This window comes from Perognathus longimembris, chromosome 3 (genome assembly GCF_023159225.1).
Source record: "Perognathus longimembris pacificus isolate PPM17 chromosome 3, ASM2315922v1, whole genome shotgun sequence".
NCBI lineage: Eukaryota > Metazoa > Chordata > Mammalia > Rodentia > Heteromyidae > Perognathus > Perognathus longimembris.
The window spans coordinates 63,185,763-63,211,223 of NC_063163.1; the positions used below are offsets into that span (position 1 = coordinate 63,185,763).

Genomic DNA, 25,461 nt, shown 5'->3' on the forward strand with positions numbered 1-25,461 from the left:
TAGCAACTTCTTGAAGAGTCCCAGGGCATAACAGATAGAACAAAGACTTGACAAGTCAAACTACATCAAAACAAAGTTTCCACACAGATAAGGACATAGTTACTAAACTAGAAAGACAGCCAACAGGCTGGGAAAAGCAGTAATATGTCAGACAAGGCCTTATATCCAATATACACAAGGAGCTCAAAAAACTAAATGGGCAAGGAAGGACTTCTCAGAAGAGGTAAGACTGGCAAAGAAACACATGAGGAAATGTTCATTCCGGGCCATAAAGGAAATGCAAATCAAAACACCTCCTAGATTCCATCTCACCCCAGATAGATTGGCCAACATTGTGAATTTGAACAGCAACAAATGTTGGAGGGGATGTGGGGGAAAAAGGAACCCTACTGCACTGCTGGTGGGAATGTAAACTAGTACAACCACTCTGGACAGCAGTCTGGAGGTTCCTCAAAAAACAAACTAAACATAGACCTTCCCTGTGACCCAGCCATACCATTCTACCCTGAATTGAGAACTGAGCCAGGATATGATGAAGAGACTTACACACCCATGGTCATGGCTACACTATTCACAAAAGCCAAGATATAGAAACAGCTCAGATGCCCCACAATAGATAAATGGACCCCAAAAATGTGGTACCTGTACATAGTGCAACTTTACACAGCCATTAGAAATAAAACAACATCATTTGCAGGGAAATGGATGGACCTAGAACAAATCATGTTAAGTGAGGTAAGCCAAGCTCAGAGAGACAAATGGCAAATGTTCTCTTTGATATGTGGAAGACAAATGGCAAAAGTTCTCTTTGATATGCAGAAGTTAGATCTAAAATACACTGGGATATGATAAATTATACAGGATTCTAGATACTCACACAAGGAGAGACCAAAGAGGATACTCTTGAGAGAAACAAAAGGGTGCAATACCTATCTATCTCTTCATATTAACATAAATATATATATATGTGTGTATATATCAAAATGAACTCCAAGATATGAAAATAAGGGACTTCTCTTCAATTTTTTTCTTTTTATTTTTTATATATTTTTTGATGATTCTGTCTTTTCCTTGTATATGGTATATTCAAGTGTATATCTTCAGGAAGGTTAGGGAGAGGGTACAGAATTTGAGGGAAAAAGGGTAAAAAGTGCAGCAGTGGAGCTCACTGGACATTGGTGAAGTGGGTGAACAGGGAGGGAGGGACTGGGAGAGAGTGAGGGAACAAAGACACCGTATGAAAGGAGATGTACTCATTACCTGATTCACATCATTGTAATCACTCTGTACATCACCTGTAATCCCTCTGTACAATAAAGTAAATTAATTTTTTAAAATTACTGGACATTAAACTGCATAGTTTGCCTGGTTTGTCTTCAAAATACCTAAATTAAGTAGACAAAAAAAATTCTAAGAGCCTTTTTTATCTAATCATTCAACCTACTAATGATATTATGTAATTGCTAGATCTGTTAACACTGCACCTCTTAAGACAGCATCTAAGTTATTCAATTGCAAAAAAAAAAAAAAAAGACATTACCAATGTCAAGTAATACCCACACTAAGAATTTTCTTGTGCGGAACTTGTTTCTCCTAGTTTCAGAACAAAAGTTATCACTACCATTAACACCAGCATCAACCCCAAGGCTTTATCAGAATGTTTTGTGTTCCTTCTCCCTGTAGGCACAACCCCTCCTCATCCTCCAGGCAGTCCCTCATACATACTCTGATAGATCTCACTATTTAGCATTTTTCTCGGGATTAATAGTATTTTGTTTTCATGTTTGCTCTCTAACAAGTTGAGGAGCTCCTGGAAGATATCTGGCTAACATCATTCCTCTCAAATGAACCAATTCAGTAAATATTAGATAAGAATAACTTAAAACAAATTGGAACATTATATTTAAAATAAATTCAGGGGGCTGGGAATATGGCCTAGTGGCAAGAGAGCTTGTCTCATATATGTGAAGCCCTGGGTTCGATTCCCCAGCACCACATATATAGAAAATGGCCAGAAGTGGCGCTGTGGCTCAAGTGGCAGAGTGCTAGCCTTGAGGAAAAAGAAGCCAGGGACAGTGCTCAGGCCCTGAGTCCAAGGTCCAGGACGGGCAATAAATAAATAAATAAATAGATAAATAAATAGATAGATAGATAGATAGATAGATAGATAAATAAATAAAATTCAGTACTATAGAGTATTATGTTCAGCAATAAAAAAAAATTACATTGGCGGATGCCAAAGAACAGTTACTCTGAATTATCAGATATATTTAAGACATTACAGAGAAGGTAAGATTCAAGAGACACTGATGGCTCATGGCAGCCTAGGAAGGAAAGTCTGTGAGACCCTTATCTCGAATTAAACAGCAAAAAAACCAAAAGAGGATCTGTGACTCAAATGATAGAGTCCCAGCGCTAAGTGAAAGAGTCAAGCAAGAGGGAGAAGCCCCAGTATTGGAACCAAAAAGAAAAGAAAAAAAAATTTAAGCTCCACTATTACTACCTTGATTCTCTGGGATTAAGTGATTAAACCTATTATGTACACCAGAAGCTCTAATGCTTCAAGCCACCTTATATCACTTAGACTCAAACCTCTTATACACTAAACCAAATTTTACTCTTAAGCTTTACCCTCTCCATCCCATAAACAGCCCAGGTCAAAATATTACCAGTCCTCTCTCAGCAAAATCCTCACCTTTTTTTCCCTAAGAACATATATACTCTATACTCTTGTACCACTAGGCCTAGAGACAAAAAGTCTGTATACTTTTCTACTTCTAAACTATTCTCCCATTCCTCACCAGAAGACATCCATTTTGTAACCTACTACCCATCCCTCCATTTCCAGTAACCTACCAAGGTCACCTACATCCTCTCCTCCATCCTTTGAAATTTTCTCAGCAAGAAAAGAATACAGTTACCATTCATTGAAATGGTAAGATTGTGGATGAAACAGGTTTGAGGAATTAGAAGTCAAGAGTTAAATTTAAGCCAGGTGCTGGTAGCTCAGGCCTGTAATCCTAGCTAATCAAGAAGGCTGAGTTCTGGAGGTTCATGATTCAAGCCAGCATAGGTAGAAAACTCCAGGAGACGCTCAAATTTAAAAATGCACGGCTGGAGGTGTGACTTAAGTGGTAGCGCATCAGCAGAAAAAGTGTGACTCTCCCAAATTCAATTTCAGACACTGTAAGATGCCTACTGGTCATCCAAGTAAAGATCTTGTAGAGGTAACTGAGTATACTAGAACAGAATCTAAAGCCAAGGCAAAGCAGCTACAGCATCCTCAGCACAGAATGGAGATCACTTGACTGGAGACCACCAAGGGACTGAGAGTAGATGCACACAATAAATAAAGAACAAGCCAAAAGTGGAGTGTCCTTGAAACCAAGTGAAGAATGTGCTTCAAAGAGAAAAGAGCTATGTTAAATGCGGTTAAGGAATAAAAGGTGGGGAAAGCTGAGAAGTGATTTCCTGAGAACTTCAAAGAAAGCAATTTGGTGGTAAGAGAGAAAAGTCTGGTGGGGATGTATGAATGAATAAGCAATTAGAGACAGTGAGTATACTTAACTCTACTTTTGCTATGGGGAGAGTAAATGAATGAAACAATGGCTGCACAGGAAAGTAAGGTGAAGCTACTTTTCTTGTTTTGTTTTTTGCCAGTCCTGGGTCTTGAACTCAGGGTCTGAGCACTGTCCCTGGCTTCTTTGTGCTCAAGGCTAGTTAGTACTCTACCACTTGAGCCACAGTGCCACTTCCGGCTTTTTCTATATGTGGTGCTGAGGAATCGAACCCAGGGCTTTAGGTATATGAGCCAAGCACTTTACCACTAGGCCATATTCCCAGCCAAAGTCACTTTTCTTATAACAAGAGACATAAAAGCAGGTTTGTCCTGACATCCTTCACTAGAGGAAAGGAAAAAGAATCTAGAACCACAATGAAATGACATCTCATACTACTTTTAAACACAATTCTAGACTTTATCAGTATAAAACACCTGGTGTGTATATGTATCCAAATGGAATCGAAAAAAACAGCAATACAAATAACATATTTAGTTGTGTACTTTGTATATAAAAAATAAACATACATAATATATAAACAGAAGAAGAAACACAAATGGCCAATCATCAAAGTATGTTCACTTCACTCCACTGAAAAACTAAAAATACAACACTAACATTCTTCCTAATACTGATTTACTAAAGATTGATAACACCTAGGATGAAAAAAGGAACTCTTTCAAAATGTATTAGTTTGGCATGTAATTGGTACAAATTTCTAGAGAACAGGACAATAGTATCTACTCAAACTATAAATACACTAAAACTTTGTCCTAGCAATTTTACCTGTAGGCATTTGTACTACTGTTACACTATACTCCTATCACTAGCAATAAACTGAAAATAAGAAGCTGAGCAAGGCAACACAAGGCTGTAATCCTAGCACCTAGGAGGCTAGGAGGAGGATGAGGCCAGCCTGAGACACACAACTAGACCTTGTCTCAAACTAAACAAAAACACTTACTTAAATGCCCATTAACAGGAGACCATCTGATGATGGTATTCAAAATATGCAACTGAGCATAAGCCTTGAGCTAAAGAGCTTAGAGACACTGCCCAGGTCCAGAGTACAAGCCCCATGATTGGCCAAAAAAAAAAGAAAAAAGAAAGATGGCTCAAAATATGCAACTGTTAGAGAACAAATATGCTTTTTACTGAAAGTACTAAATATATCCAAGATACACTGTTATATTTACAAATGTAAATGACAGAGCAATATGTATAAGAAATAAAGACAGAAGAATAAAATTATATGGACCTGTTTCTATTCAATGCAGTGGCCATATAAGACTACTGGGCATGTGGAAAAAAAAAAAAAAAAAGAAAAGAAACAACCCTTGGAGTTGGAGGCATGTCTCAGTTGGTAAAGCACGAGCCAATGTACAAAAGCGTCACATACCAAGTTCAAGTCCTTGTCTCAAACCTAAAAAAAAAAAAAGAAATATGAAATATGATTAATGTGACTACAGAACTGAATTTTAGTGAACTGAATTTTAGTGAACTTCTAATTAAAATTAAATTTTAAAAGTGAACAACAAATATATTTTATGCTAATACTGGCTTAAATTCAGGACCTCAGGCTTGTTACTTGACTCTTTCAGTCAAGGCTAGCACTCTACCACTTGAGCCATATCTCCACTTCCAGCTTTCTATAGGTTAAGTGTCTGGGTACTGTCCCTGAACTTTTCTGTCCAAGGCTGGTGCCACAGCTCCACTCCCAGCTTTTTGGTGGTTAACTGGAGATAAGTCTCACAGACTCTCAAGAGATCCTCAGGTCTCTACCTCCTTGAGTAGCTAGGATTACAGGCATGAGCCATCAGCACCCAGTACAACTTTATTCTTTTGACAAGAATACATATCATAGCCACAGCATGATCAACTATATACCATGTCACAGACTGCACAAACATGTCTACAATCTAATATCTACTCATTTACTTGTCTTTCAGCATATAACACTATTATATGAACAGTTTACACAAAAAGTGAAAGTTCTAGTGATCTTATTTAAATTGCAATCAGCATTTATTTATTATGGTATTGTGAGAACAAAATGTATAACTCAGCAGTGGATTTAGAGACTATGAATGCTGTTTGAATGCACTGCATTTTGTACACAGAAAACTGTGTTCAGCTGGACATGGAAAACCTCAGCCAACTGCTTGCCAAGGGATTGTAATGAATGCATGTGAAATACAGTGTCAGTGTCAGTACCTGGAGTACCAATAGTTGTGGGAATTATAAGTTCATATACCATGGCTTGAATGCTGTATTAACTGCTTATGCTATGATTGTTGTTCTAAAAGGCATCCCCCAACGGTGTCCTGGTTTCTATGGGAAAGTTTTCTTGCTATAACCACAAAATTTATTCTATCAAATCAACAATGACTATACTAACATTTAAAAATGTATCAAAGGAGCTAAAACATAGAGACCAAGATTCTCACAAAGACCTCTCCAGTTCTTCTTCATTCACATTTGCGTCCGAATAAGCTCTTCTTCACCTCCCTTGCTGGTTAAGGGAATGTCAAAACAGCATGGCATAATTATTTTTCTGACAATTAAGTACATCCACTGTTTTTTTGTTTTTGTTTTTTTTTTTTTGGTCGTGGGGCTTGAACTCTAGGCCTGGGCACTGTCCCTGAGCTCTTCAGCTCAAGGCTAATGCTCTACCACTTGAGCCACAACAACACTTCTGGTTTTCTGTGATTAACTGGAGATAAGAATCTCACACATTTTCCTGCCCTGGCAGGCTGTGAACTTTGATACTCAGATCTCAGCCTCCTGAGTAGCTAGGATTACAGGCTTGAGCCACCAGTGCCTGGCTCACTTTTTAAAATTTTAAATGATACATACAACACATCATTGAAGAATAAAGATACAGAAACTACTATTATGACCAGAATAGTGGGAAAATAGATAGAAAGTAAGTCACTAGTTTCACACAAATGTCAATCTCAATTTGCTGTTGCAGAAAAAAAATAAATAGAAAAGGCCATTGTGTTTTGTTTTATTGTTTTTTTGTTGTTGTTTTTTTGGGTTTTTTTTTGCCAGTCCTGGGGCTTGGACTCAGGGCCTGAGCACTGTCCCTGGCTTCTTCTTGCTCAAGGCTAGCACTCTGCCACTTGGGCCACAGCGCCACTTCTGGCCATTTTATGTATATGTGGTGCTGAGGAATCGAACCCAGGGCCTCATGTATATGAGGCAAGCACTCTTGCCACTAGGCCATATTCCCAGCCCCTGTTTTATTGTTTTTTAAAAAGAAAATATACTCTTTACCAGACTAATGTAACTGCAACCCCTTTGTACATCACCTTTATAATTTAAAAAAATTAAGTTAAAAAAGAGACAAATTGAAGACTCTACTGAAAATGAACTACACAACTTGTGGGAGACAGGATGGAAAACTGGGAGAAATGAGAAATGAGGGAAGAGGTAACATCGTACAAAAAGAAACATACTCATTACCTGACCTATGTAACTGTACTCCCTCTGTATATCACCTTTATAACAACGATTATAAAAGTCAAAAAAAATCAAATTAGTTTGTATTCCAACTCCAAGCACTGTGGTTGAGTAACACCTCAATTTTTTATTGTCCTCTAAAGATGTTGCATTTTCATATTCTTTATTTATAAAGGATCAATGCTGCTGTGAATACAGGTGTTTATTTTTAAATTTCATTCCACTACTATCAGATGCAGTTCCCTATTTTCTTTAGTAAAGAGATATATAAGCTTTCTAATGGTGTCTTCAGAAATTTATAAAATGTAAATACTGATTTGGTTGGTCTTTAAGATGTGTTTACCAGTGAGGCTAATTAATAATGTGGATGTGATTTGTCATCCAGTATTAAGTTCTTAGTCATTGATTTTTGTGCTAAAAAATAATAGGAAAGAGGGAAACTGCAGCTTTCATTACAGACTCCTTGACTCCCTGTGGAGTTACCGTAAACTCCCATTTTGCCGCTGGGTAGTGGGTTTCCAGCATTTCTCGCGGGCTTTAATTTGCTAAAGCTGTGCACATACATTTAAAAAAAAAAGAAAATATAGATTATTTTAGGGCAGATGTAGGTGTAGAATTATTGCTTATGTCATTTCTTAAGCAGTTAATGCTCTTAATGCTTAAAAGGCTAGCATTGTTTGCACAAAAAGTTGGTGATTCCCTCCTCCAAATAGTAATGAAATTACTTCTGTTAAGTAAATTTTTATGTCATCTTATAATAAAAGCTAAAAAAGCAAACAAAAAAATCAAAATAAAATGAGACAATCTAACCAGCCATGACAGGAAATACTTATAATGCAATCATTTGAGAGGTAAAGAAAGGAGTCTAGAGTTTGGGCAGGTTCCAGGCCAGCCTGACCTAGGAAGGAAGGGAGGGAAGGAGGGAGGGAGGGAGGGAGGGAGGGAGGAAGGAAAGAAGGAAGGAAGGAAGGAAGGAAGGAAGGAAGGAAGGAAGGAAGGAAGGAAGGAAGGAAGGAAGGAAGGAAGGAAGGAAGGAGCGAGCAGGGTGCTAGTGGTTCACACCTGTAATCCTAGCTACTCAGGAGGCTGAGATCTGAGGATGGTGATTCAAAGCCAGCCAGGCATGAAAGTTCATGAGACTCTTATCCCCAATTAACTACCAAAAAGCCAGAAGTGGAGCTATGGCTAAAGTGGTAGAGTGCTAGCCTTGAGGGGGAAAAAAAACAAAACACCTCAGAGATAGCACTCAGGCCCTGAATTCAAGTCCCAGGATTGGCACCAAAAAGAAAAGAGAACAACAACAACAAAAAAAAAAAGGTCAAGCTTGGATGTGGCTCAATGGCAGACCACTAGCTCACCAAGTGCAAGGTCACTTAACCCTCATCAGTGATTGTATATACACACACACACATATATACATACATACATACACACACGAGTGCAGGAGAGCATTTGCGTAATATGCTCTAAAAAATGTGTTTGATCCTCAGCAACTCTCCCCACAAAGGTAATAACTAGGTCCACTAGAAAATGATAAGAGAAATTTTCAAGAGCCTGAGGCTACTGTAATCCTAGCTACTCCAGAGGCAGAGATCAGAAAGATCACAGTTTGAGGCTAGCTAGTATGGGCAAAAAGTTCACAAGATCCTATATCAACCTACAGCTGGGTACAATGAAAGGCCAGTTAGGAGGGAAAAAAAAGTTCTCATCTCAACCACCAGCCAAGTGTAATGGTACATGCCTGTCATCATAGCAAAAAAGGAAGCTCAATTCCAGGGGGGCAAGGGCAGTTCAGGAGAGTCTATAACAACAGAAACAAGGTGTGAACTTCATGGCAAACTTCTGTCATTACAATCATAAAAGCGTAAAATAGGAGGGTGACAGTACAGTGTAGCCTGGGCAAAAAGTTAGCACCCCGCCCCCACCACATACAACTACACTGCTTCAATATGCTGGGAAAACAAGGAGACCATACCTAAAATATAGAAATAACTAAAGCAGAAAACATCTGAGGGAGTGCCTCAAGTGCCTATCAAGTGTTGAGATCCTCAGTTCAAACCCCTGTAGCTCAAAAAGATTTTTTAAAATGAACCTCGTAATATTGGTTAAATTTCACAATCACCATCTGACATGGTGGGTCACAATTAACCCTAGCTACTAGAGAAGGCTGAGGTATGTCGGATCAAGATTCAAGGCAAGGAGCTGGGGATATGGCCTAGTGGCAAGAGTGCTTGCCTCGTATACATGAGGCCCTGGGTTCAATTCCCCAGCACCACATATACAGAAAATGGCCACAAGTGGCGCTGTGGCTCAAGTAGCAGAGTGCTAGCCTTGAGCAAAAAGAAGCTAGGGACAGTGCTCAGGGCCTGAGTCCAAGCCCCAGGACTGGCCAAAAAAAAAAAAAAAAGATTCAAGGCAAGGCTCCAAACACGATGTATGACTCCTATCTCAACCAATGAAAAACTAGACATCATCATCATTATCATCATCATCATCATCACACAGCGCGTGTAAATAGGAGGATCAAAGTCTAGGCCATCCTGGACATGAAACAAAATCTGTATTAAAAAATAAAATCAGATGTATCCAATGCCTAACGTATGAAACTGTAACCTCTCTGTACATCAGTTTGATAATAAAAATTTGGAAAAAAATGAATAAAATAAAATCAGGGCTGGGGATATGGCCTAGTGGTAAAGTGCTCGCTTCGTATACATAAAGCCCTGGGTTCGATTCCTCAGCACCACATATATAGAAAATGGCCAGAAGTAGCGCTGTGGCTCAAGAGGCAGAGTCCTAGCCTTGAGCAAAAAAAGAAGCCAGGGACAGTGCTCAGGACCTGAGTCCAAGGCCCCAAGGCCCAGGACTGGCAAAAATAAAAAAGTAAAAATAAAATAAAAGCAAAACAGGCTGGGATTTGTGGTTCAAGCACAAAGCTCCAAATTCAAACTGTAGTACTGAAAACATACTAACGTTAGCAGGAAATCTTTTATAAAATCTGAATTTAGAAAGGAGACATACAAGCTAGGTCATTTCCTAACGTGGAAAACAAAATCCCTGTGAGACAAGTATAATATCAAGTTGAGGAAGTACTGTTATAGCAATGGGGCCTCAAGAAAACTTGTTTCTTTACTCTAACTGAAACCCTTAGGATCTGCAAGCAGGGATAAGTGAACCTCCTTTAAACGCAATTCTCTGCACTGGTGAGGAGGAAAAGTAGGCACAAACAGCATATTCAAGTCCCCCCCCACCCCACGGCCTAGTGCCAGCTGATCCTCGCGGGGGTGGGGAGGACGGTGACGTCAGTCCCTCCCACTCCCACCTCCCTCCCCCCCACCCACCATACACTTCCCAGAAACCCACTATTCCACAGGAAGCTTTCCAGCTCCTGCTGGGCTGGGCGAGACCGGCCCTGACGAAGGACAGCCAGCGACGCCACGCCACCCACCCCAAGCCGAGCAGACCGCGTCCCCTGAGGGCACTCCCCACACACACCTGAATGGCCGCCCTCCCCCGGGATCCTCGGATGAACAAAGCGGAGCTAACGTGGAGAGACTCGCAACAGCCGCAGCCCGCCGGCGCCGCGTTTCCCTCCTCTGCCCCGGAGCCAGGCCCGAGTGCGGCTCTCTGCGGCCTCAGAATCCAGCGTCGGACGACCACTTCCCCTGCTCCTTTCACCCGCAAATTACAGCTCCATGACGCCCGGGCTGCTGGAAGCAGCGTCAGCGCAGCCCCGCTGTCCCCCAACAACATTTACGAAAGAGCCGCCACAATTACCGCTGCGGCCGGAGCCCCGCCCCGTAAATAGGCCCCGCCCACTTCTGAACCGAGGCCTTCTGGGAAATGTATTTCCCACCGTCCCCCTGTGCGCCTGCGCATGGGCCTGGCGGTGCCCGAGCAAACTACAGCTCCCAGCAACGCTGCGTCACAGTCGTTGCCTAGGAGATGCGTGGCTCGACGTCTTCCGCCTCGGCGACGGACTGTGAAGCGGGACCGGAGGGCGGGCGACTTGGCGGGAATGCGGCTGAGCTTAGGGAATGTAGTTCCTCCTCCCCGGACAGTGTGTGGGGTCCTGAAGCCTTTAGAGTACTGCGGGAGCAACGGAGGTCCGAGTTCCCAGCGGAGCAAGAAGCTCAAACTCAGAGCTCACCTGGAATCCTTTTTGGTGGTTGGTCGTTTCTTTCCGATATTAGCTAGATTTGACTTAGTCGAGACCCAGGTTTAAAAAAAAAATTCTAGACGGTGGCTTTCATCCATAATCCTACTTCCTTATCTGAAGATCGCGGTTGGAAGCCAGCCCCGGCAGAAAAGGTCCTGGAGGAGACTTCTTTCCAACTAACATAGTAAGGGGAAAGCCATCTAAGTATGGCTCAAGTGGTGGAGCACCAGCCCGGCGGTGAGCAGAGAAGCTGCTTGAGGACCAGAGTTCAAGCCAAGGTACAGGCACCAAAAAAAAAAAAAAAAATGCTCAGCAATACCTTCATAGGTGAAGATAACTGGGAAGGTACTACTCCAAAACAGTCATTGATCATCTCTAATCAGTAGTGTGAAGATCTGTGTCCACTAACTTGAATAACAAAGTGTGCAGATTCCAAGAAATTTTACTGTGCAGCAAGTAGTTGGATCATACCTATAGCTAGCTACTCAGGAGGCTGAGATGTGAGGAACTTAATTTGAAGCCAGCATGGGAAGGAAAGTCTGTGAGACTCTTATCTCCAATTAATCACCACAAAGCTGGAAGTGACTGGGTGCTAGTGGCTCACATCTGTAATCCTATTCAGGAGGTTAAGATTTGAGGGTGTGGCTGGAAGCCAGCCTGGGCAGGAGAGCCCAAAAAACTCATATCTCTCCAAATGTGGCTCAAGTGGTAGAACACTAGCCTTGAGCGAAAACTCTGGCACGGGCACTTAGGCCCTGAGTTCAAACCCCAGGACCTGCAGGAGAAAAAAAAAAAAGTGGTAGTGGAATTGTGGCACCCAGGCCTTTCATTAAAACCAAGTAAAAATTTCAGAGTAAGTGAGGTTCGCTAGCCTTGAGCAAAAAGAAGCCAGGGACAGTACTCAGGCCCTGAGTTCAAGCCCCAGGACTGGCAAAAAAAAAAGACAACAAAAAGATAAGTTTGGGCTGGGAATATGGCCTAGTGGCAAGAGTGCTTGCCTCATATACAGGAAGCCCTGGGTTCGATTCCTCAGCACCACATATATAGAAAATGGCCAGAAGTGGCGCTGTAACTCAAGTGGCAGAGTGCTAGCCTTGAGCAAAAAGAAGTCAGGGACAGTGCTCAAGCCCTGAGTTCAAGCCCAGGACTGGCAAAAAAAAAACCAGAGTGAGGTTCATAACAAAACATTGGCGCTGGGAAAACTGGGCAGCCACATGCAGAAAACCCAAAGTATATCCCAGTCTGTCACCATGTACTAACATCAACTCAAAATGGATTAAAAACCTCAACAGCTGACTCAAAACTCTGAAAGTACTGAAGGACAGAGTAAGAGAGACACTAGAACTTAGAGGCACAGGCAGGAACTTCCTGAACAAAGCCCCAGGGGCACAACAGATTGGAAAGAGATTCCACCAATGGAACTACACTAAAAAGTTTCTGCACAGCTAAAGACATAGCTAACTAAACTAGAAAGGCACCCAATCAAATGGGAAAAGATATTCTCCAGCAATGCATCAAGACAAAGGCCTACTATCCATTATATAAAGGGAACTAAAGAAACTAATCCCTTCCAAAACTAATTAACCAATCACTAAATGGGCAAGGGAGCTAAAGAGAGACTTCTTAGAAGAAGAAATAAAAATGACAAAGAAATACATGAGAAAATGTTCATCATCCCTGGCAGTAAAAGAATGCAAATAAAAACCCTGAGATACTCCCCAGTCAGAATGGCCTGTACTCTGAACAAAACAACAAATGCTGGTGGGGATGCAGAGAAAGAGGAACCTTACTACACTGCTAATGGGAAGGTAAACTAGTACAACCACTGGAGGTTCCTCAAGAAACTAAACACAGACCCAGCCAGACCACTTCTAGGCATCTACCCTGAGCAACAAAATCCAGAATAGGACAAGGATACCTGTACCTCCATGTTCACAATATGGAAACAACCCAGATGCCCCACTACAAATGAATGGATCCAAAAAAACGTGGTACCTATATACAATGGAATTTTACACAGCCGTTAGAAATGATAAAATATTGGCATTCACAAGGAAATGGACAACTAGAACAAATCATGTTGAGCAAGACATTCCGAAAACAGAGACAAATGGCACATGGTCTCCCTGATATACAGGTGTTAAATTTAAAATGCAATGAGATATGACAAAGCAAACAGGACTCGAGACGATTACAGTGTGACCAAAAAAGGACAGTCTTGGGAGAAAAGCACCAGATAGTAAGACCCAGGCACTACTTTATATAAAATAATATACAGACTGAAAATGTAATGGGGTCCACCCAAGGGAGAGGACCACAATGTAATGGGGTGCAAGGGGGGGGGGAATCCCCCATCCCTCCAAGAGTCCACCACTCAGAGACAGTCTCGAGCAAAAAGATGGCTTTATTAGGGAAGCAAAAAGTATACTGACCGGCCAGGGTCACAGCCCAGACTCGGGAGCTGGGACCACGCACCCCGGGCCACATTCGGGGTCGGGCTATAAAGGCAAACACCACATGGTTAAGCCTGCCCCACACAGGTGGCCAGTGAGGCTACAACACTTACAGAGCATGCCAGGCCACACTCAGGTGGCCAATGGAGTTACAGTCTGCCTCATGGCAACTGTTTGAACCACCTATCATTCTAGTTAGACTTGGCGCATGGATTTGGTGGGGCTCATGATGAAGGTGGATATGCCTACTCATGGGAGAGCACAGGTTTAACCTTGAATGTTCCACTACTCAAGTGATCAAGTAGTTTGCACAATCTTCACAGCGAAGGGGAACTTCCCTGGCTAGGGCGGGGGAGATCTTAGTGAAGATGGAGTCGGCTTCTGCTCTCTTTAACTAATCTGAGATGGAGTCAGTCTGATACCCCTCAACAGCCAATGATGGCACTGGCCAGATCTGACCTCCATATTACAAAAAAACTCCAAAGATAAAGGACCTCTCCTTAATTTGTATTTAGAGGACTCTATATTCTTTACCTCACATATAGTATGTATATGTGCACATCTGAGGGAAGATGGGAGGAGGGCACAGAATGGAAAGTGAGTGGAAAAAAATACAGTAGAGGGCCCCAACAGCTGCAATGAACATTGATGAAAGCAAGCTAAGCAACTCAAGGACTGGGGGAGGGAAGAAATGAGAGAAAAAGAAGGAACAGATGATACAACTGGGTTGTTTCCATATCTTGGCTATTGTGAATGAAGGTGCAGGTATCCTTGTATCCTAGATCCTGTTGCCAAAGAAAAGACATGTACATATCACCCGACCCAGAAGAAATTGTTTTATTGCTAATGTTCATAGAGGTCATAAACTTTGTAGATTAGAATGTCCATCACTGGGAAGGTTAAATTGTGTATTGTAAAATTTATGTAATCTCAATAAAGGGGGAAAAATAGTCTTTCCCTGCCAGGCACCAGTGACACCTGTTACCCTAGCTACTCAGAAGGCTGAGATTTGAGAATCATGGTTCAAAGCCAACCCAAGCAATAAAGATTCTGAGACTCTCATCTAGCCAACAAAATAGCTGAAAGTGGAGCTGTGGCTCAAGTGGTAGAATGCTAAACCTGAGGGAAAACGCTCAGGGATGATGCCCTGGTAGAAGCCTCAGGACCCACACAAAGAAAAAAATCAAAGTTTTAGTTTTGCCTTATTTTGTCCTTTGGAACTACTGGGGCTTGAACTCAGGGCTTTGCACTAGCTGGGCTGACACACTGCACTTGACCCACACCTCTAGTCCTGCTGGTTATTTTGGAAAGCTTAAGGCCCCTGGGCTTGCCTTGAACTGAGATCTGGATTTCAGCCTTTTGAGTAGCTAGGATTACAGGAGTGAGCTGCCAGGCTAGGCACTCCTCCCCTCCCCAAATGCTACCTCCTTGTGAGAAATCAAACCTAGCATGTTGAAAAATCTTCCTTAAGGATGAGGAAACCAAAGTCCAAGATTACCTATTTAAGATGCTGGGCAAGGTCTCAAGTGTCTTCCAAGCACGCCCAAACCTCATTTTTTAATGTATATCTTTGAAGACAATAATATCCTCTACTCACTGTGCCTACACTTTAATATAGTATGGAGTTTCCCATTGTGTTGTATTCTGGGGAGCAAGAAAATCCACTGAGCACTGAGAAGATTTACAAATTTTGTTGAGTATTTTACAGCCAATGGGTGCAAACCTAACTATGGACAAGGTAAATAGGAAGCACAGCACCTCTATAATAATAGCCCTAAAGTGATCTGCTTACCTGATGATGCCACACCAGTAGCTGAGCCAATCTGGGACCCAGATGCAGGAAATGCTAAGTTAAGGTCATTATCAGAGGTGCATCTTCACAGGACCATGAAGGGAAATACCCCTAATGAGGGTATTTATTTATACTGGAGCTTATGATACTTGGGGCCTCCAGCTCTCACTTGACTCAAGGCTGGTACTCTACTACTTAAGCCACACTTCCACTTTGGCTTTTTGCTAGTTAGAGATAATGGCTCAAATTTATATTCCTGAGCTGGCTATGAACTATGATCTTGAGCTTTCAGCCTCCACACTAGCTAGGATTACAGGTGTGCTCCAACAGCACTTGGAATGTTTACAAAGTTTATTTTGCTAAACAGCAACAGAAATTGAAAAAAATGTGAGTCTTTTATGCACCCACCCTAAAAAGAGATTCCTAGAGAAAAGCAAGTTTAGCCCCAAACTGGAAGAAAACCAATGTGCCTATTACAGGAGAAGGACATTAGAAGTACCAAAAGCTACAGAAGAAACCTGAGGGGCTGGGAATGTGGCTTAGCAGTAGAGTGCTTGCTTAGCATGCGTGAAACCCTGGGTTTCATTCCTCAGTACCACATAAATAGAAAAAAAGCCGGAAGTGGCATTGTGGCTCAAGTAGAGCACTAGCCTTGAGCACAGAGAGGCTCAAGGACAGAGCCCAGGCCCTGAGTTCAAACCCCAGGCCACACAAAAACAAAAAAAGAAAGGAAAAGAAACATACACACCTGAGAACAGATAGCCTTTCAGGGTCAGATGACTTCTAAGGCCAGAAACTCAGATAATGAATGACAAAGCCTGGAATGGCAAGTTATACTGGTGGCTCCCATCAATATAGTCTCACAGGAGCTTACGGAAATAATTGACTTTCTGGTGGATACTGGAGCAAGTTCTTTAGTTCTGAGTCTTTTGAAGGACAGACTCAACGACACTGGCTTCAGCCTCTAGAGTGAAAACTGGGATAAGTCTCAGACATTGCTTTCTGTATATGCTTGCTTGTCCTATTCTTCTCTTTGACAATTTGCTGTGTAAATTGAATCCTCAACCTTTTTGCCTGGAAAGCAACAGCTCCACCTACAGGTACCTCCTGAGAATGACCTATGCCTCCAACTCCAGAGATAGGTGGGGATCAATCACTATCTGCTTGGAGGCCAAGTGGACCAAAATAAAATTATGTGGGAAGATAGGGTCCAGGCCATTACAGTGCTCATTAAAATATTCAAGGATTGGACAACTTGCCCTAAAAACAAGTGATACCTTTAAATGAAAGACCCTGAAAGGAATTCAGCCAGTTCTAAGAAGCAGATTTTTTGGAAGAAGAACTTATTCACCTACCATATATCAATATAACCAGTTAAAAAGCCTCACAATGAAGCATACAGGTTTGTATAAGATTTTTAGGCCATAAATTATTCAAGGAATCCACCAATTCCCTAGTGACTAATTCATATGTTCTTTTAATTACCATGTCAGACTAGGATAGTTTTCAGTGTTAGATTTAAAGGATTTTTTAAAAAATTGTTAATTGCTTACATTTCAATGGCAAGATCCTGAAACTCAGGTAACTACAGAGGATTTTAAAACTAACCTACTTAGTAAAAGCATGGCAAAAGATCTGCAGAATATGTGCTTAAAAGTAAGGGGTCACAAAGAAACATGGACTCTATGGTCTCCCTTATTGGGAATAATTAATACAGGTTTAGGCAAGTCATAGCAGAGCATCACAAGGCCCAATAGCTATACCCTTATGAACACATAAGATGATGCTAAGTGAAATGAACTCCATGTTATGGAAACAATTGTTATATCACAGTTGTAACTACTTTCAACGTCCCATGTGTATCTGTAGCTTCTATTATTGATGATGTTCTTGTATTACCTTCCTGTGGTTGTACCTACACTATCTCTGTAATATTATCTGAGTATATTGGAAACCGTGTATACTGGTATTGGAACTAGGAAATTGAAAGGGAATACCAAAATTGAGAGACACAGGGTAAAAAAAGAAAAACAACTACAAAAGCAATACTTGCAAAACTGTTTGGTGAAAGGGAACTGAACACCTCTGGGGTGGGGGGTGAAGGGAAAGGGGGAGGAGGGAGGGGGGTATGAAGTACAAGGTAACAAACAGTACAAGAAATGTATCCAACGCCTAACATATGACACTGTAACTTCTCTTTACATCAGTTTGATAATAAAAATTTGAGAAAAAAAAAGACCAAAGGGTAAATATTGTAGACTTTAAGGAATGAACTACAAAATCATGAGTATTGAATCATTGCCTAAATAATCACTTAAAATGTCACTATTTGACAAGGGAAACTATGAAGTCTATATTTCTTTGGGTCTGGCTTACTTCACTTAATATAATTTCACAATGCCTCAATAGCTATGTGCACATAACCATAGAAAATGATGCTTATCAAAATGATTTCCAGGAAATGGAAACAGGAAGGTTTTTTTTTTGTACTGTTGGTGGTTATTTCTTTTACTTTCTTTTTTTTCTTTGTTCATATGGTTTGTTCCCTGTTGTCACTGTTTTTAATTTCCATACACTTTGTCTTATATATAAGTTTATCTGATTTGGGGAAGGGACGGGGAATCATAGAAGCAGTGGGACAAAGGGTGAACCAATTCAACAGTGATACTCACTAGACACTATGTTGGAAATTAACTTTACAACTTGGGGAGAGGGGAGTCGGGGAGAATGGGGGGAAATGAGGGAGGAGGTAACACTGTTCAAAAAGAAATGTACTCATTACCTTACATATGTAATTGTAACCTCTCTGTACATCACCGTTACAATAAAATTTAAATTTAAAAAAAAAGTAAGGGGTCAGATTATAACATGTGGATGACTGTCTTGCAGTCAGCCCTAGTCCTTGCCAATACCATTGCAGTACTGAGTCACTTCAATGTACAATGTACCTTAAAAGGCCCAATTGTAAGTAGCAAGTTACTTATCTAAATATTTTGTTGTTTTGTTTTGTTATGCTAGTATTTGGGCTTGAACTTAACTAGATAAATTTGAACCTAGGCATTGTTCCTGAGTTTTTCACTCAAGGCTAGCACCCTATCAGTTGAGCCACAGCTTTCCTTCTGGATTTTTGGTGGTTAATTGAAGGTAACAGTCTCATGGACTTTCCTGTCCCAGCTGGCTTGGAACCTCTGATAGTCAAATCTCTGCCTTCTGATTAGCTTGGATTACAGGTGCAAGCCACAGGCACCTGGTACCTTGGTAGGTTTTTAAGCAAATCAGGGCAGTGATACTCCCTAGACACTATGTTGAAAATGAACTATATAACTTTTGGGGAAGGGAGAGGGAGGAAGAAAATGAGAGAAGAGATAACACTGTTCAAAATGAAATTCATTACCCGACCTATGTAACTGTACATCACCTTTACAATTAAAAAAAAAAATTTTTTTTTAAACAGATCAGGGAACCTCAAGTGTCCTGCTTTTTTTTTTTTTCCGCCAATCCTGGGCCTTGAACTCGGCCTGCACACTGTCCCTGGCTTCTTTTTGCTCAAGGCTAGCACTCTGCCACTTGAGCCACAGTGCCATTTCTGGTCGTTTTCTATATATGTGGTGCTGAGGAGTCGAACCCAGGGCTTTACATATAGGAGGCAAGCACTCTTGCCACTAGGCCATATTCCCAGCCCCCCCCCCCTTTTTTTTTTAACTCAGGACCTGGACGCTGTCCCTGAACTCTTTTTTTTTTTTTTTTTTTTTTTTTTTTTTTGGCCAGTCCTGGGCCTTGGACTCAGGGCCTGAGCACTGTCCCTGGCTTCTTCCTGCTCAAGGCTAGCACTCTGCCACGTGAGCCACAGCGCCACTTCTGGCCGTTTTTTCTGTATATGTGGTGCTGGGGAATCGAACCTAGGGCCTTGTGTATCCAAGGCAGGCACTCTTGCCACTAGGCTATATCTCCAGCCCCCCTGAACTCTTTAGTTCAAGATTAGTACTCTACCACTTTGAGCCAAAGCACCACTTCTGATTTTCTGGTGGTTAATTGGAGATAAGATACTGAAATATTAGCAAGAAAATATACTTCCACTAAATGCATCCCAGAATTCACTAAATGCCAGACAGAAGCACATATATCAATAGCTCCAGTCAAAGAGTAAATCTGAGCACACCCGCACACATCTCTCCCTGTAGGCTTCCTCTTCCTCCCTCTGCTGCCAGCCTCTTAAAAAAAAGTTCTGACTTCATTGCCCAGAGGTAGCACTATTCTACATCCAAGATGCATCTTCTGCTGATTATAATAGGTACTTACAAGTTAGCTAATTCAGTACCTCTACTTTTTACCATACACTCTCACCTCAGAACATCTATAAAGATTAGATGGTGTGAAATAATGCACTCTGTGCACAAATACAAGTACTTGACCAAAAATGCACATATAGACATGATTCTAACTGAAATCTGTCTTCTAGATGTAGAGATACTGGCAAAAAGTCTTTCCCTCATCTTCCTCTTCTTTCTCTGTCATTTCTGATACTCCAAGATTAAGGACATAATATTAAGTTGGCTCCCAGAAGACCATTTTTCCCTAAAAATCAACAGGACATTTATGTAGGGATTATTTTCTACTTCTCATTGTAAGCACTAGCAGTATTAATTAAAATACACGTATAAAACCGTCTGGACAACCTAAACCAAGAGAACAGGCACAGACAGGCTGCTCTTTGCACACTTCCTGCACAACCCCACCCCTGCCGCCACCCAGTAAATATCATAGTCTCCCAAACATTAACCATCCATTCCACAAATTCAACCACAAAAATACTTGAAAGAAATTACGTTATCCTACTTTTACAAGGTTATGCACATTGAGATGTCTAGAAAGACTACAGTAAGTGTTTCTAAACTACACACACTTAACAAAATCTCTATCGAAAGATTCTTGTCTAAAACTTCCCTTCTCCATAAACCCAGTGGCCAGAGTTATTCATGCTTCTGTAAAATTTCAAGAAGATTTTTAATAATCCCACTTTTTTTTTCTTGTGCCAGTCCTGGGGCTTAAATTCAGAACCTGTGTGCTTTCTCTGAGATTTTCTTTTTCTTCCTTCCTTCCTTCCTTCCTTCCTTCCTTCCTTCCTTCCTTCCTTCCTTCTTTCCTTCCTTCCTTCTTTCCTTCCTTCCTTCCTTCCTTCCTTCTTTTCTTTCTTTCTTTCTTTCTCTTTCTTTCTCTCTCTCTTTCTTTCTTTCTTTCTTTCTTTCTTTCTTTCTTTCTTTCTTTCTTTTTTCTCTGCCTCCTGAGCAGCTAGGATTACAGGCATGAGCTACCAGTACCTGGCTCTTAATTCATTTCTTCAATGTTTAAAGTCTTTCCTATAAATTTTAACACAAAATATACTTAATGTGTTAGCTTACTAACATATATATGTAACATATATACATATATATACTAACATCTACATAGATATAGAACAAAATTTAATTGCATAGACACAAGAGACAATGGTCAAACTTCAGGATCGAGGTTTGAAGCCAGCCCAGGTAGACAAATCCAAGAGAATCTTTCTTACCCTTCATTAACCAGCAAAAACAAGTAGAGGGGTGGCTCAAGTAGTAAAGCTCTAGCCTTGGCTGTAAAAGCCAACAAAGCAAGAGTGCAAGGCCCTGAGTTCAAGTCCCAGTACCAGCATACACAAAATAAAATCCCATACTTTCCCCCTGGGTTGTGTGAGTACATATAACTTTTATTTTTCTTAAATAGCAGCATGCTTAACAAATCTTTACTGCCTTTTCTCAGAGCCCTACTCTCATTATATGTGAATTGGCATTGAGTTCATTTGGTATCAAATTATTTGGTAACTATCTATTGTGTATTGCCAGTACTATGGCTTAAACTCAGGGCCTTCTTGCTCACAGCTGGTGCTCTGCCACTTGAGCCATACCTCTAATCATCTCACAGACTTTTCTGCTCAGGCCCAGAGTTGAAACTCTAGTACTACAACAATAACTACAACAACAACAACAAAAAGATTATAGAAACTTTAATTAGACTACATGGCAAAGGAATGATGACAGCAACATTTTAGAATGTCTGACTCATGTTTAGTCTACAAAGGAGGCTTTGTGCTTGAATCTCTGCTGTGTGGTAACAACAGAGCAATAGCATGAGCCTTGACACACAAGTACTTTTTTAATGGGGGAGGGATTGAATCTGTAACATTGTTCCTGCTAAGCAAGTGTACTGTCACTGAGCCCCAACAATCTAGATCTTTAATGGCCTATTATATAAATAGAATATTAAATATATAAATATAATATTAAATATAAATAGAATATTACCTATTTCTTTATACATTTTTTTTGATACAAGGTCTCATTATCTTGTCCAGGCCAGCCTTAAACATGAGGCCCTCTGCCTCCTCAGTGCCAGCATTGCAGAAATGCCTCACCAGGCCTAATTTCTTTTTCTTTTTAGACAGGCTCTCATTATGTTACTATAGTCCAGGCTAGCCGCAGCCTAGGTTCAAGAGATCTTCCTGTTTCAGCCTCCTGTATAACTGCGTCTGTGCTACTGTGCCTGATCTTTATGTTCTGTTTTCCATTTTTTGACAAGGCCACATAACCCAGACTGACCTCAAACTTGGAAATCTTCCTGCCTCTGCCTCCTTCAGTTTTCTTTGCCCCTGCTCTAATTCCTTTTGGGGGAGGTTGGTCATAGGGCTTGACCTCTGAGCCTGGGCAATGTCCCTGAGCTCTTCAGCTCAAGGTTAGCATTCTACCACTTGAGCCACAGCTCCACTTCCAGTTTTCAAGTGGTTCTTTGGAGATAAGAATCTCACAGACTTTCCTACTTGGGCTGGTTTTGAACCACAATTCTGAGATCTCAGCTTCCTGAGTAGCTAGGGTTACAGGCGTGAGCCACCAGCGCCCAGCTCTGCTCTAATTTTTATCATTTCCCACTACTGCTGATTTTGGATTTAGTTTGCTTCTTTTCTTCTTTAACAAGCCTTAGGTATAAAGTTAGGTTGTTCATTTGAAATTTTTGGTTTGTTTTGTTTGGCTATACTAGGGTTTGAACTTAGGGTTTTATGCTTGCTAGGCAGGAACTTTTTAACGCTTCCAATTTTCGGTTACTTTTTTCTAACTTTATTCCATGTTGTCAGAGCTACTACTTTTTATTGTTGTTGCTGCTGCTAGTGTGATAACTAGTGGGGTAGGAAGGGGCCCTTGGAGGGGGAAGAGGGAGGGACTGCCTATAAATAGGCTGCGTGTTCAGAGGAAAGAGAGGGAGAAGAAAGAAAAAGAGGAGCACAGCTGAGCTGAGCAGTGCCTGAGCCTGCAGAGAGGCCTGTTGGGGGAGGTGAGGCCTGAGGCCTGCGGAGAGGCCTGAAGCCTGTGGACTGTAGAGAAGCCTAGAGACCTGAGAAGCAAGGCCTGCAAGGAGTAATAAAAAGAAGCTGGCTCCCTTGAAGGTTTGGACGTTTGGAGGTCCAGGCTGCTCTGAGTTCTGGGTTCTGGGTAGTTAACCAAGAACAAGGTAGTCACCGACCAGTATTTGGAGGTTGAGACTATTCTGGTTCTGGGTTGTAAATAAAACTGCTTTGCCACCTTTCGCTGTGCCTCTGGATTTTCTCACTCTTAGGTCATTACATTAGTACTGGGCTTGAACTCAGGACCTCATGCTTTCCCTTAGCACTCAACACTGGTGTCTACCGCTTAAACCACAGGTCTACTTACTGCTTTTTTGCTGGGTTTTACTGGAGATAAGAGTCTTGGATTTGTCTACACGGGCTGGCTTCAAGTGTGATTCTAATACTCAACTTCCTGAGTAGCTACGATTATAAGCATGTGGCACTGGCACTCAAATAAGTGCTTTTTATGATTACTTTAAACTTATTGAGAATTGTTCTAGGCCTTAGCACATGGTCTATTCATATAAAAACATACAAAAGCTACATTCTTTATACATCTCCACCCTTCCTCTTTCATGGGTTATTGAAGCAAATTACATTTTGAAACCTTGGGTGTCCATTAACAGTTTTGTAATGATCATTTTACCAATCTACAACATTTGTAGATTTGGCTATTAAGTCAGAGAGGAGTAAAGAGGATTTACAGTGGCACAGGTGTCTGTCCTTGTACTCATAGCTACTGAGCAGGCTGACACCTGGAGGATTGAGCTTCTAAGCTAGCTTCGGCAGAAACATCTGAGAGACTCCATTTCCAATTAATTGGCAAAATGCTGGGCTGGAAGTATTGCTCAAGTAGACTGCCTTTTGTAAGCAAGTCCTCAATTCAAGCTCCAGTACTAGCAGAAAGGAAAGATGAAGAGGGGAAGGAGGAAGGGAAGAAAAGGAAAGGAGAAAGAGAAAGAAAGGCCAGATGCCAGTGGCTCATGCCTATAACTCCAGCTACATAGGAGATTGAAATATGAAGACCATGGCTTAAAGCCAGCCCAGGCAGGAAAGCCCATGAGACTCTTATCTCCAATTATTCACCAAAAAGCTGGAAGTTGCACTGAAACTCTACTGGTAGAGTTCTAGCTTGTGCTAAAAAGCTCATAGACAGCATAGACAGTTCTGGGTTCAAGCAGGGGGGTGGGAGTGTGAGGAGAGACCAGGAGCTGGTGGCTTATACCTATAATCCCAGTTACTCAAGTGAAGACAAAGTTTCAAAGCCAGCCTAGGCAGACAAATCTGAGACACTTTTTGCTGAAGACCAGCTTCAGCAGTCGACAGGGTACCAAGAAGGAGAGTGGAGTCAGCACTGGAATAAGAGATGTGGAGTCAAAAGTGATGAGTTAGTCTCTGGCCCAAATAACTCAGAGGTCTTTATTTATACTATTTGTAAGCAGGGGTATGGTTACATAAAAGCATCTGTTTATTCAAAGCGAGCATTTTTCACACATGACTCTGTGTCTTTTCCAGTGAACTCTGACCAATTGTTTGCATTTTGTTCAACTGTCTTTAATTATTTTGACATATCCTGCCCAACTAGACATTAGGTTCCTAACCACAATAGAACTTTGGTCAGAGGTGTGAGACATCTCTTTATCTTGAAGCATGCAGTTTCTGCATTGTGAGTGTGTGTGTGTGTGTGTATTTTTTTTTTTTTTTTGCCAGTCCTGAGGCTTAAACTCAGGGCCTGAGCACTGTCTCTGGCTTCATTTTGCTCAAGCCTAGCACTCTACCACTTGAGCCACAGCACCATTTCTGGCTTTTTCTATATATGTGGTGCTGAAGAATCAAACCCAGGCCTTCATCTATACAAGGCAAGCACTTTACCACTAGGCCATATTCCTAGCCCCTGCATTATCTTTTATTTATCCTAGAGGATGCCAAATAAGTTAGCCAAATACTTAACAAGGTTAGTAATTTTAAGGTCTCAAAGGCCTTTTTTCATTTTTGTAATTGTGTTTTAGTATCCACTGTCCTTTTACTTCACTGTCAGGTGCAAAATAGGCATAGGTACACCTTCCTTGTGGATATTTTCCTGTACCACATTTCCTTCTTCCAGCACTATTGTAACTGTTTACCCATTTCTCCTTTTCATGTTGAGTCATTATGCACCATGACTTTCCAGACCGCCTTATTCTCTCCCAAGTAGAAAGACCTGTCCATCGCATGGTTTTGCCATTAATCTTAACTACCCTTTCTCCCTCATGGTCATAATATCCTGTGCAAAATCTTTCCAGGCTGAGTGTGGTCAACAACCTTTTCCCATTAACCGCTGCTCCTATGGGGGCTTCCCATATATGTCATATATGCCTCATGGGAAAGTCCCCCTATGGTGGGAATTAACGGTTTCTCTTTTGTGAATGGGGTTGTAGGGCCCCAATACCAAGGCCAAATTTTGGGAACTAAGATGGGTTTTCCAGCGCTTAAAGATAGGGTCATGGGAGGTCTCTCAGACCCTGGGTCTTTCTGTTGATCACTAGTGGATTCCTTTCTAAGCTGCTCATACAGCTCTCTTGCAGGCTTTTCCCCTTGCAGCAGTCCTGGGCTTTGACAGCTCTGGTGGGGGAGTAGTCTCCTCTGTGTCAGTCACG

General features: G+C 41.4%; 1 protein-coding gene across 2 annotated transcripts in view; it reads right to left on the reverse strand.

Annotated features, from left to right (window-relative positions):
* The window catches only part of Cenpj (centromere protein J), a 51,138-nt gene extending 40,321 nt beyond the window's left edge, over nucleotides 1-10,817 (reverse strand). Inside the window, exon 1 of one of the 2 annotated variants that reach the window (XM_048341674.1) lies at nucleotides 10,803-10,817. The gene's annotated coding sequence lies outside the window, so the exon portion shown is untranslated. Of the gene's footprint in view, nucleotides 1-10,714 lie in introns of both variants that reach the window. The other variant, XM_048341673.1, reaches the window with a different exon arrangement.
* Nucleotides 10,818-25,461: the final 14,644 nt, after the last annotated feature.